This window comes from Canis lupus, chromosome 6, assembly GCF_003254725.2.
Source record: "Canis lupus dingo isolate Sandy chromosome 6, ASM325472v2, whole genome shotgun sequence".
NCBI classification, from domain to species: Eukaryota; Metazoa; Chordata; class Mammalia; order Carnivora; family Canidae; genus Canis; species Canis lupus.
This window is the reverse complement of record NC_064248.1, coordinates 4,467,854-4,481,226: the sequence shown is the minus strand read 5'-3', so window position 1 is coordinate 4,481,226 and position 13,373 is coordinate 4,467,854. Positions and strand designations below refer to the sequence as shown.

General features: G+C 44.9%; 2 long non-coding RNA genes across 3 annotated transcripts in view; one reads left to right on the top strand and one right to left on the bottom strand.

Moving 5' to 3' along the window:
• The window catches only part of LOC112646118 (uncharacterized), a 59,640-nt gene that overhangs the window by 29,135 nt on the left and 17,132 nt on the right, over positions 1-13,373 (top strand). The window lies entirely within an intron of this gene.
• Positions 2,498-6,783, bottom strand: LOC125755219 (uncharacterized). Its single transcript, XR_007411094.1, has 2 exons — positions 6,568-6,783; positions 2,498-2,708 (listed from the first exon to the last, which is right to left on the bottom strand). It is a non-coding gene; the product is annotated as an uncharacterized LOC125755219 (long non-coding RNA).

Genomic DNA, 13,373 nt, shown 5'->3' with positions numbered 1-13,373 from the left:
ACACATCATGACTGTCTCACCTCAGCACTGTGCTTGGGGGCCATTTTATATAACATAATTAACCACCACCACCCCCAAAAGCTCAAAACTGTAAAGAAAATGGCATTGAATAGATTATGAAAAAGATGCTCATTTATTGTGTGTGATCTGACACAAGAAAACAGAGCATCCCCTCGTTCAACCTTGGCTGGAAATGTGTATATTGGGATGAATCACCTTTTTGGCTGCTCTGTGCATATCTGCAAATGACCATGAAAGCACTTTGAATATTGTACTTTGAAAATTCACAAATAAATTTTGAGGGAGTGGGTGAATTTGCAAATGCAGAATCCGTGATTACCGAGGGTAACTCTTGGTACTCAGTAGCATCTTCTCTTGGTACTCAGTAGCATCTTCTGCTTTTAAGCTCTCCCCATACATTGGCTGCAAGGAGCCCAAGAACTGTATTCTTAAGGCTCCCTTGTTAGTTGAATTATTATTGAGATTCTGCCAACAATGGATATGGAAGGTGGGAGAAAAACAGGAACAGTTATAATCCTCAGACATAGGTGGGCAGGGTGTGGGTTTCAGCAGAAGGCTGTGTGCTGTTTTATGAGGTTTTCCATTTTCCTGTGAATTGCCTGCTCTGAGTGGCAGTTTCTTATAGTTTCTCTAATGCCTGATATCTGGGTGATTGGCACCATTGATGATTCCCCTGTTTGTACTCCCACCCACCGCTTTGCCAAAAGTTTTGTGGGGCAACTGCGATATTACGATACATAATAAAATATATATTTCATCTTTGTCCTTGACACAGAGTTCCTGAAACCTTTGTCAGTTCATAAGAGATAAGAACACTAGGACTATCTTTTATTCTATTGAGGTGAGTCTGGGTGAGCTCTGGGTTAGGGGCTGGTCACCAGAAAGACTAACTCAGGATTAGAAGCTTGAAATTTTCAATCCCACCTTCCATTCTCCAGAGAGAGGGGAGAGGGGCTGGAAATGGAATTAATAATTGATAATTGATCATGCCTGTGTGAAAAAGGCTCCATGAAAATTCTAATAGTACTGGGTTCAGAGAGCTTTCAGGTCACTGACCACATCTACACTGGGAGAGTGACATACCCTGTTTCCACAGGACAGAACCTCCTGTGCTCAGGACTCTCCCAGAGCTTGTCCTGTGTATCTCCTCATTTGGTTGTTCTTCTGTGTCCTTTATCACATTCTAAACTGGTAAAAATAAGCTACTGTTCTTGTGAGTTCCATGAACCACTCTAGCAAATAAATCAAATCTGAGAAGGAGGCTCATGGAAACTTGTGACCTATAGGCCATCAGCCAGGAGACAACCTGGGTGTGCAATTGACTTCAGAGAAGGAGGCTGGTCTTATAGGACTGAGCCCTTAACTTGAGGGATCTGATGCTATCTGCAGGTAGATAGTGTCAAAGTTGGAGTAAATTAAAAGATACTTAGCTGCTGTTTCAGAGAATGGCCTGGTAGTAGTAACATGAGAATAAAGAACACAGAAGGGAGGAGGGACTGGGGTTTTATCGTTTAGCACCTAATTCTCTACATTCAATTCCTTCCTGATGATAACATCTTGAGTGCTTTCTGTGTCTTTGCCCAAAATCCCAACCATATTGCTTAGAAAGACTGGAACTTACTGATTTATTTGAAAATAATACATTTGGGGACAAAGGTTCCCACTGATCACCCAAGATGCAAATTCCTCTCTCATGATTTCAGTTTTTTCACCTTGATGGTCGTGTTCTGAAAAGCATGTTGGATGATTTGTGTTATTACATATTCAGGTAGGGCTGACATCAGAATGTTGCTTATTAGGTCCTGGGCATGATGCTAAGCACGGTAGAAAAGTGACCTGATTCTATCATTACCACAACCCAGTGAGGAAGACAATATTAGCTTTTATAAATGAGTCTCATAGAAGTTCAATTCCTTGACCAGGGTCATGAAAATAGCAAATGGTGGAATAGTGGCTGAGTACAAAGTTTCCTATAATGACCTCACTGGTGCTTCTGACAGCTGCATCCTTCCATATGATCCCATATTCCCTCTCTCCCCACCATCACGTCAATCCTCAATCTGCAATTAGTCTTTAATAATCTGGGGAGGGGATTTAATGAAGTCCGATTTTGAGGCTAAAAAAGAATAGTTTGTGTATTTTATATTTTATCTGATGTTCACAATGATAGGGGATCATTTTCTCAATCATGGATACAATAATGAAATGAACATGTGCTGGGTGCAACAACCCTGGCTTGCACATCTTTCCTAGATTAGTCAGAAAATGGTAGTCCCCTTTTCAAATGTACAAAGTGCAGGTGGGTGTGGAGACGGTCTCCCCTGGATAAATCTTTGTAAAGTGCATGATCTCAAACACTTCTTTGCTGACTCTCAATTCTGTATAGGCTCTGGGGTCACATCACTAAAAAGCTCTGAGTTTAATAAACTTACCACCCATTTGACTCTTAACCATCTGAGCAATGCTACAAGCTGAATACCACATATTCATTTAATAAACATTTACGAGCGCCTCCTGCGAAATGGGCTCCATGCTTGTGTAAGTAGATGTGCTCTTGAAGTGGGGGGAAGACCATTTTCGTGGATGGGCATCAACACCTCCTCTTTGCCGTCTGGTCTGCTCCTTTATGGGACTCTTATAATCTTTCATGGGAGACATGGTGAATGAGACTTTGGGCTCTTCCCATCCTAGAATGAATGAGAAACCTATTGTTAGTGTCTTGAATGTTTTCTATCCTCCTAAATTCATCTGCTGAAGCTCCCAGTGAGGCTGTTCTTCGGAGATAGGGCTTTCAAGGAAGTAGTTAAGGTTAAATAATCATAAGGATAGAACCCTGATTCCATAAGATTAGTGTCTTGCTTCCTGGCAGGAGGACTATAGAAGACACTTTCTATTCTCCTCCATGGCTATGCCAGGCTTGGGTTTCCAGGGAGTCAGCCCAGAGTCTAAAAGGAATTCACACAGGAGAAAGGAGCTAAAATGTCTGAGATAGGAGAGGGTGTAGGTAGCTTGTTTTAATTCTAAAGCTTAGAAGATAAGGTTGGGGAAATGACTGTAGCCTCCTCCCCAGTGTCTGGCATTTCTGCACCTTCAGCTCTTCCCACACAACCCTGAGATGTTAGACATGCTGGCCTGATGGCCCCCAATTCTCCCTACTTGTCCACTCACCTACACCACCACCAAAGAGGCCCTGTTGTTTGTCAAAAATGACTCTTCTAAGTGGTACCGGCCACCCTCTACTTCTCCTCCCTATTCTTAAACTCTGTTGTCTTCTTGCTAAATAGTCATTAATTGAATGAACATTTACTGCTTCCCTATAATGTGACATGTTGGAAAAGGGTAACTCCACACAGTTGACCTTGCCATTAACCACCCCACCCCAGGAACTTTGCTTGCTTGCCTTTCTCCTGTGTAGGAAAGTTGGAGTCAAAGTATGAATATCAAATTTATTGACATTTCTACTGGCGGGGCTGGGGGTGGGCAGGGTTCTGATGAGTTTGCCGAGTTGAATGCCATCCTGCCTAAAACACTTAGAGCAGTTTTGGACTTTCCCCAACCAACACCAACAAACCAAAAACTAAAATTTTCAGATTTCTGAGTGGTCAGATTGGGATGGAACATTCCCATGGAATTTTCATTCCTTGGTACTTACTCTTTTGTGTGTGAACCAGGAGCCCCTAGGGTCTACCACATTAGGGGAATCAGTCATGTTATCTGGCCTCAGTTTCCCCAGCTGTTACCAATGTTCTAGAGCTGTGTTGTTCAATATAGTAGCCACTGGCTCCTTATGGCTTAAAAAATTTTTTTTAGAGATTTTTATTTATTTATTAGAGAGAGAGAGAGAGAGAGAGAAAGCACAAGTGAGGTGAAGGCAGGCAGAGGGAGAGGGAGAAGCAGGCTCCCCACTGAGCAAGAAGCCCGATCTGGGGCTCCATCCCAGGACTCTGGGATCATGACCTGAGCCAAAGGCAGATGCTTAACAAACTGCACCACCCAGGTCCCCTAAACTAATTATAATTTAATGAAGCTAAAAATCCAGTTCCTCAGCTTCTTTAGCTGCATTTCAAGTGGCTGGCGGTTACTGCATTGGATAGCACAGGCTTAGAATATTTCCCCCATCATAGAAAGGTCCACCTCACAGCACTGAAGCTCTAGCAAGGACCACAGCAGAGATTTGTACAGAGACAAGTTTGTCCAGTGCTTAAGAGCAAGGGTTTGGGCTCTGACAAGCTTGCACCGAAATTGCAACTCTGTCCCACTCATATTAACTGAGTGACCCTGGGGAGTTGCTCACCTTTTCTGAGCTTCAAGGCCCTCCTCATCTGTTGTATGGCAATAAGGGCATTCATAGGGTAAACTGTGAAACTTCCATGAGGCATGAGAGGGAAAGGGCTAAACTCGGACTTCCATACCTGCAGTCTTTGCTCTCATGTAGTTCAGGTGTGTTGTGGAGGAGGAAGAGTGGGTCAGAGGCACCCAAGAGAATGAAACTCAGGGGCTTCCCTGTGCTGCCTGCACAGTGTAAGGTGGATCTGCTGTTGAAGGTCATTTAGGTACGGGTTTGCCCCTCTGGCTGGCTTTCTGGGCAAGTCAGTTTGAGACCTTTCATTTCTGAAAGGTAAACAGCATGGAAGGTCAGGAGCCTGGCACTTCCTCTATGCAGAAGATGCCTGCTGGCAGCAGAGCCAGCAACCTGGGGTTTGTGCAGGACATCCAAGCGAGTATGAAGACATAAAGAAGATGCTATTACATCTAGTGTATGGCTGTAGAGTTTGTATCCTTTTCAAAATATCTGGCTTTTAGGATTCATTAATCATTCATTCAGCCCCCATTTGCTTTCATGTTGGTTGCATGCCTACTTGACGCCAGTGGTAGCTTCTGACCTTGTGCATATGTGAGGGGTGGGAAGGTAGGCGGGTGGGTGGGTGAGTGGAACGGTGGGTAGGTGGTAGGTAGGTCAGATTCTAGATGCTTAAGAACAGGATGAGGATGCGCATAAGAGTCAGCAGACCTAGATTTTGTTCTCTGGATGACTGTACCTTGTCCATGTGGTCCCTGGAATACCATCATTTATTTAGACTTTCTGCTCCATAGGTAGAGACATCTATAAAATGAGGCTGTTCATTTCTGTTCAGCCTATCCCAGGTTTTTATTGAGAATCAAACAAACTTCTGTGCGTGAAGGGCTTTGAAACTGTGGTCTCTCCCTCCAGTAATACCCTTCCACGCCCGCCTTCCCTTTGCCTCTGCTTCTAGATGGTAAGTTCCCTGAAGGCAAGGAAAAGGACTCTTTCACTTGGTACTCTTGCTACTATGTATCCAATACCATCCCTCTTTCTTCCCTACTTAACAGAAGCCCAAGAGGAAACTTGCCAGCTTAATACGACAAAGCCAATCATGACAGCTCTGTCCCCTGCCCAGGTTCCCTTGCACCTAGGAACGGACCAGTGAGTAATTTTGTCTTGACCAATGAGATACAAAGGGGGCATTGGCTGAGAGAAAGTGATGTGGAGAAGTTTTAGGCTTTCTCAATGAAAATATCATTACGGCTGAGTTAGCCTTTCTTTTTTCCTGCCTTGAAATGGAAGCTATGGTTGGAGCTGCAGCAGCCACCTTGAGATCATGAGGAAGGGGCTCAGATATCAGAACTGTCATCCCAAACATCATACAGCCTATTCACTGATACCAATAATTATCTGATACCAGCCTTCTTGATATAAAAGAGAAAGAAAATCCTTCTTTATTCAAGGCAATTTTGTTTGGTTTTCTGTTACTGGGAGAAGACTAGAGTCTTAATTGACATAAAGTTCCAGCTCAGCACCTACCAGTAACTGGTCAATAGCAGGTGCTCAAAGATGTTATTGTAAGAATGACTAGATAAATACCTGAATGAACACGTGAATCATCAATCTTCATGCCCTCTGCAGCACTTAGCCTGGAGCCTGACATCCGATAAGCACATGATAAATATTTGTTGAATTCAATTGCAGAACCCAAAGTTATCATTTAGCACATGGAGGAAAGGAGCCAGAAATACTTCTCTGAACAACTCAATTGCCCTTTTAAATAACACAACAAAAACTGCCAGCTCTCTGAGTTGAAGGAAATACAAAATTGAGAACATCTAGTACCCAAAAGCAGTGCTCCAATTTAGAAAGCCTAAAATAATACCACTCATCACTCTTGTCTCCTGGCAAAGTACAAATTAGTGGCTTGGAAAATTCATCCAAGCTCAAGGGTGACACAGACATTAGCCTAACTAGGAAAAGCCCTTGTGGCCTGCTAGGTCTGCTTTCCAGGTAGGGTTTCTCAGGCTCCACCAAGTCCAGAAAATCACAGGGCACCTCATTTAAAACAATCTCTGCAAAGAGTCAGATACAGCAATGTCAGAAGCACAGAACATTCTCAGTGCAGGCAGAGGCTGCTCCTTGCAGCTCCCCTGGCTCCCAGCACCGAGTATAAAGGGGTTGCTAAAGGAGGGGCTGGCATTGCCTCGAATCCCCCCTTGGTCATTCCCCCACTTTTAGCAGAAGAGACTCAGACCCACCTTGCCCTCCATGGAGATGGCTCTGCAGACAGCCTCCTTCCAGGAAAGCATCATGTCTGGTCTGCTTGGGCCTCCAGCAAGAAAGAAGGATGGGAAAAACACCAGGCAGATTACTGAGCATGAATTATTAATTCTTATTAGCATATGAAAATGCTGTCGGTGACAAGCACTGCGAGATATTGCTCATGGCAGCTAGGCCCACGTGCATGGAGCCGGCTAGACTCCTCTGCATGGAAACTAAGCATATGTTCAAATAGAGCAGCAATGATTATGGAGTGGCCACTCTGCCCCAGATGAGGCATTCATCACGTAGGCACAGGGGCAGCACAGTACGGCTGTGCGCGCACATGTGTTGGAGTCAGACAGACAGGATTCTGAGGCCAGCCAAACCGTCTGTTAATTCATTCCTTCTATCATCCAGTTTTCTCATCGATACAATACATTTGATAGTATTTAAGCCCAAGGACAAGATATGGCTATTAAATAAAATAATGTAGATAAAATGCAATGCTGCATGCCTAACCACTTACGTGAATGATACATATGCACACGTGTGCACACTATGCTTATGCAGACACTGCTCTTTACCACGCTCCCCAGAAGAGGAAACCCAGTCTCCGAGGGGAAATAAGCAAGCGACAGAGCTAGCAGCAAGCTGTCAACCGGAGCTGGAGCCGGAGTCAACCCTCCCTGCCATCACAGCCTAGGTTCCCTCTCTGGGACCTCTCACAGGAGGCGGGGGTTTAGCAGAGAATCATGCAGGGAGAATGTCTTACAGATCCAGTGCTCTAGAACATCCCTGCAGTTCTTTCACTCTCCTTCCTTGTCCACAGCCCAAGCCTTCATTCTGGATCTGACACCTGAACTCAGGAATGGCTCACCTCTTCTGGGGGGTCCTCGGGGCAAAGTAGCTAGCTGAGCCAGATCTTGTGGAAATTCAAAAGATCCTCAGGGACTGCTGGCCCAAGCTTCATAAAGACCTAATGAAAATCTGTCAGGAGGTTGAGCACAGGTGCTTATGAACTGCTTTTTCTTTTTCCTTTGTGGCAGTCTTTTATAGGATCCTATGTCTGGAAAGCCCAGGGTCAGAGGCTGGGGCCAGCAGGCTGGGGCAACTACAGCCACAACCAGGCTCTGTGTTCTGATGTGCAGGTGTGAGTTCAGGGAGCATCATAAAAAGATAGAGCACAGATCACTCGGGCAAAGGTCACCTCTGAAATGAATGTGACTGGTGATCACCTGTCAAACAGTAAGAGCATCATTTATACTGTGCACTGTTTGATGAATGGGGGAAAGAGAGAGGTCGGTGGTAAGAGGGATCTAGCATTTATTATGAATGGACTCTCTAAATAAATCTGTGGGTCCTGGTCACTTAATTCCCATCCAACCACCACAACCATCCCCTTATAAGACCTCTGAACCTCTTGAAGATCTTAGACCAAGGAGTCCAGTGTAGCGGACACTTGTAGAGTTTGTGGCTGTGTAATGTCCATTTTGCCTTTGATACTGGCATCCAGATTTCCTTTTGGGAAACTGATTCCCTCCCACGAGATACAGACTGGATAAGCCAAGAAGCAGAGATGTGGCACCTGAGTAGGATCAATCAGACCCTCTGCAACAGGGTGTGAATCTTGAGCAGTGACAATGAGGATGAAGGTGATACATGCTTGGTTATTCCAGTAGCAGTGTTCTGGTGGGACTGTCAAAATCCATGCTACCTACACCCTTGAGTTTCCTTGTTCCTCACTCTTCAATATTCCTGTCATTTCCTGGAGTTCCCCTTCCTCCGAATTATAAGAAATAATAGTAAAGCTGCTAATTACATTAATGCCCATAATCATCTAGAATCACACAATCTCTGTGGATCAATCAGACTGGTTGCTAAGACAGACACTACAATGGACACAAAGAAATGTAGGACGGGAAGCGAGGGTAGTTACAATTGACAGGGACTCAGAAGGAGCAAGACCAGGATACTGATGACCAGGCAGCTGGGGGAAGAAATATGTGAGATGGAACTTTTACATGGGCCAGAGTATTAGAATATTTGTATCCAGTGTAAATGCTCACCAAAAACTACCCCCTTCCCCACTGAGGATGGACAGATGGACTCTTCCTTCAATACCAATCACCTTCCTCTGCAAATACCCAAGTACCAATGAGAGAACCTAGTGACCAAAATGGCAGCTGTGGGACTAAGGATAAAGGGTAGGAAAAAGCTCAACAATATGGACTTCCTCTCACCAAGGACCTCCTGTCACCTGCTGTCACTCTAGAATGACCAGTATGCTGACATCAGTAACAAACTGTGGACATGAGGGAGTAGCACTATGATAAAATCCCTCCAGGAGGTCATCCAGCTGCCTGGTGGCAGGTTAATTACACTAAGCCACTCCTGTCACAGGGGCCTCTGTAATTTGTCCTGTTGGAACAGACCTCCATTCTGGGTTTTTTTGCTTCTCCCTCCTGGCCTGTCAGGCCTCCGCCAGCACCGTCATCTGTCAAGTTACTGAATACGTTATTCACTGTCTCACACAACATTGCTTCTGGCCAAAGAACGTACTCCCCAGGCAGAGAAGAAAGGCAATGAGCTGATGCCTATGCAATCCACTCTTATCATGAATCCTATCAGCCAGGAGCATCTGACTTCACAGCTTGGTGGACTGGCTTGCTGATGGCTCAATCACAGGGCAAGCTGAAGACAATATTTTCAAAGTTGGGGGCTGTCTTTCTGAGGGGTGTGCATCAAAGCCCAGAATATGGTCCAGTTTCTCCTATGGCTGGAGCACGTGAGTCCAGAGACACAGAGGGGAAGGTGGGAAGGGCATTGCTCATGAACATACCCGATGATCCATTTGTAAGTGATTTTCTTCCTGTATACATGATTCTGTCTCTCCTAGGAAAGATAGTGGAATTGGAAGCAGGCAGTGCCACCCAGATATTCCCTGCTACATTTCACTGGGACAAAAGTGGTTCCCCTGCTGGCTGGGACGATTGGCTGAGTAGTAAAGGGAAACTGGGCCCCTGTTACACAGTGGTGAATAGGAAAATACTCAGGGCATCCCTAGGGCAGTCACACCATTCTGACCTGTGACAAAGGTCCATAGGAGATGCCAGTCACTCTATGTGGGCAGGTACACCAAGGGCTCAGAGCCCTCAGGATGCAGAGTTGGGTCTTTGTAACTTGCCCAAGAGCACCCCCATCCCACCATTTTCTGCAGTGCTGGAACAAGGTGGGGGAAAGTGGAATGGATATTGGAAGAGGGAAGCATTATAGATTGATGGGACAGCTGCCATGGCCCCATGAACAGTTCATTCATCGATTCATTCATTCAATAAACATTTATTGAGCGCCTCCTACATGGTAAGCAGTCTCTGGGCCAAGGGGCAAAGTAATGAATGAAACAGACAAAATTCCCTTTCTTCATAGAGTTTATGTAGATAATAAGCCCCATAAATAAACAATATATATTGTGCTCGAATGTAATAGGAAATATGGGTCCAAAAAAAAGCAGAGGAGCAGAACTGTGTGTTGGAGGAGAGTGTAAGTCTTATGGTTGGGACCAGTCTCCCTGAAAAGGTGACATGTGAATAAGGACGTGAAAGGCTTGCAAATGAGCAAGGTGTGTGGAGTCTTCCAAGTAGAAGGGATGACAGGTGCACACATGCTGTGGTGGGGACAAACCAGCCATGTTGGAAGAGTGAAGGGGCCAGAGTGGCTGAAGTAGAGTGAACACAAGGGATGAGGCCACAGGGTCAGGGAAGCATAGAGGCCAGATCATGGATACTCTACTGGCATGATGATGAAGAGTCTGGTTTCTAGCAGAGAGTACTGAAAGCCACTGGGGGTTAAGACAGGATGCTGTCAGGTTCATTCTGGCTGCTGTGTTGAGAATAGACTGTAGCAGGGCAAGAGAAGGGACAGGCACGCTGGTTGGGAGGTTATGGCAGCAATCCTAGCAAGAACCAGTGGTGTTTTCAAGAGGATTTTATAACAAGGAAGGGATACAGAGTGGTTGGATTCCCTATGCACTTTTTAAAGTAAAGCCAATGAGACTTGCAGACAGATTTATACAGAATGAGAAAAAAAGAGGAGGTCTAGGATGTCAAATGTTCAGGTTTATATTTTAAATAATTTCCCTTCTTTTTCCTCTTTTGTTTGCCTCACTTCACATGTAGGTTGGGTAGGTGGTGGTTAAATTAACCATCTACTTCATAGACTGGAAAATATCCAGATGGGCTCACATATAAGCAGAAGTGAGGTAAATATGAATCAGAGATTCTGGACATGGACCTGGAGGCATGATTGATAAGAGTTTAATTTGCTGCTTTTTGGTAAAGGGGTGGGAATGTTTTCAGTTGTATCTGGAATATCAAATTACTTTAAGTGAAGGTGTTTTGAGAAGTGCATGGCAGGGGGTTGGGGGGAAGAGTGGCTATAGACACTGCACTGCAGTGGACACCTGTTTGTTTCTGGCTTTTCAGCACCCATCCTACCTTTCTCCTGCATCCTTCTGGGAAACTTTTCCCAAATTATGGACCTGCGGTCTCTCTTATGGGTAATGAGGATGATGATAGTCCTTGAGACCACATTCCAGGTCTGCAAATTCCAGCTCTGGGGATCTTGGACCAGCCTCCCAGTCTTGAAAATGAGGATTATAATACCTTGGTGAGCCCCAATCTGCAACCTACTGACCCTGGTCTATGTGTGGAGCATTGGTCTGGCTTGCCTTTCCCTCTGGATTGGATTTACTGTTCATTTCCCCAATGGACAAACCCCTCGCCCTGAATCCAGTCTAGTTGCCTGTGGTCTTGTCCTTCTGACCTAATTCCAACCAAAATTTTCCATCCAACCAACATAGTATTAAACCCTTATGTTCTTTATTGGAATTCACTTTCTTGGAAGGATCCTAAAGGATCAGGGCAAATAGAGATATGGAGTCAAAGTTTATGCCTGGAAAGAGTCATACTGGGCAGATAAACATCCTGACAACTGTGAAATCCAGACTGTCGTGAGAGCAAAGTAAGCCTGAGGTGGGTAGCAGAAACCCAAGAATAAGCAAAGGGCTCAAGATCTGGGGAGAACGAGTAGGCAATGTCCAGGATGATGGGCTCATGGGGGCACAATGGGGATACATGCCAGAGGAAGAAGCAGGGAGGTGTTGCTACTGGCTGGCCTTATTCTTCTTAACACTGACTCACATGGATAATCTGGAGCCATTTAAGTGCCCAGACGCAATAAATGCCCGTGATCTCCATTGGAGTTGTTCTCTTGGGTCTAGCATTTTGACAGCCCTCTGATGATAAGACTCATGTTGCCTGAAGCTTCAGAAGCCACATACTCCCTACCCAGATCTTTCAAAACTGCACCTAGACCAAAAGCAGCCATGTTCTTTGCACATGGAGTCTTGAAATCTTGGCATCAACTGCTAGTGAGACCAGTGTCACCTTGTCCCTGTGCTATAGTGGCCCTAGCTCAGTGCTATCCTCACTGTCCCCTCCCTCATCACCTTGGAAATGAACCATATGGCTGTCAATTTCCTGTCCAGAGTGACTTTCAGAGACGTGCTGGGGAGCATTTTATTGAAGTCGGGAAATTGGAAAGCATCTCAATTTCTCTTGCACCAAGATTTTATTATTTCCTTTGAAGTGAATTTTCAAATACACCAGACAAGTCTCCTCTCAAATGGAAGTATGAAAATGCATGTAAAAATCAAAAAGAAGTTTTTTTTTTTTGGCTTCTCCCATTTTGTATCTTCCCTGCACTTGCTTGCCTGTCTCGCATCTGTTAGTGGAAAGCTCACCTCTACGTACCCGAAAGTGGAAGGCCAAACAGAGCGCTGAAACGCCAGAGAGAAAATGACAGTGAGATTTTTAAGGTCTTACTTCATCACCAGTTTTAGCTATTTATCATGCAGGGATGACAGTCATCTTCATGAAATGATGCTTATTTTTATTAACATTTTTTCTATATGCTCCATGATGAACATGTATTACATTTAAAATAAAACAACAAGCTCCTTTAATTTTGTACCATAGGCCTCAGCTATGTAGAATGCAATAAAGAAATAATAAGTTTGGACTTGGAAGTGACGTTTTAGGTCATCAAGAATCCTTTTGTAGCACCTGTGACAGATTAGGATCCTTTCAAAGGAAACTCTTAAATTCTAGTAGGTCAGAGGCAGGAGGATTTTGTTTGGCCATGACTAGCCTTCTGGATCTAATTAGAAAATGTCTCCATGACAGGGTCAGCTCACAGACATTTCCCTGTGCTTGGTATATGGAGGAATGCCGCAGGCGAAGCCAGCGGAGGTCTGGGTCTGATTGAGCCAGGATGACACTCAGCAGCCTCAGCCTCAGTGTCCAGTGACGTCTGGGACAAAAGAACCTGTACTAGACCTAGGATGGGCTCCTCTGTAGTCTGGAAGTCATAATTTGTCCTACACACCTAGCCTAGCTAGCATCTGCAGGCCAAAGCTTGAATCCCGCTCTTATTCCCAGCTACCCTGCTTCATGTCCTAGTCTTTTAAGGGGCTGCGAGACCTTTCTGGAATGCCAGCCCACTGTAATGAGATCTCCATCCCTCCCTGACTCTTGGAGTCTTTTCAGGGCTCAAAGGTGGCCCATTCCTAGAAGCTTGTTGGATCTTGCTGTGAATGAAGAGAATCCACCTAATTTGGACCCACACTACCTGATTTTTCACACACGTCATGTCATAGCTGGTATAGAAGCTCCTGCTACAGGGGTCTGCTCAACCACAGCTGAGCCCACCATCACCTTTAAACACCATGCCTCAACTTCCAAGG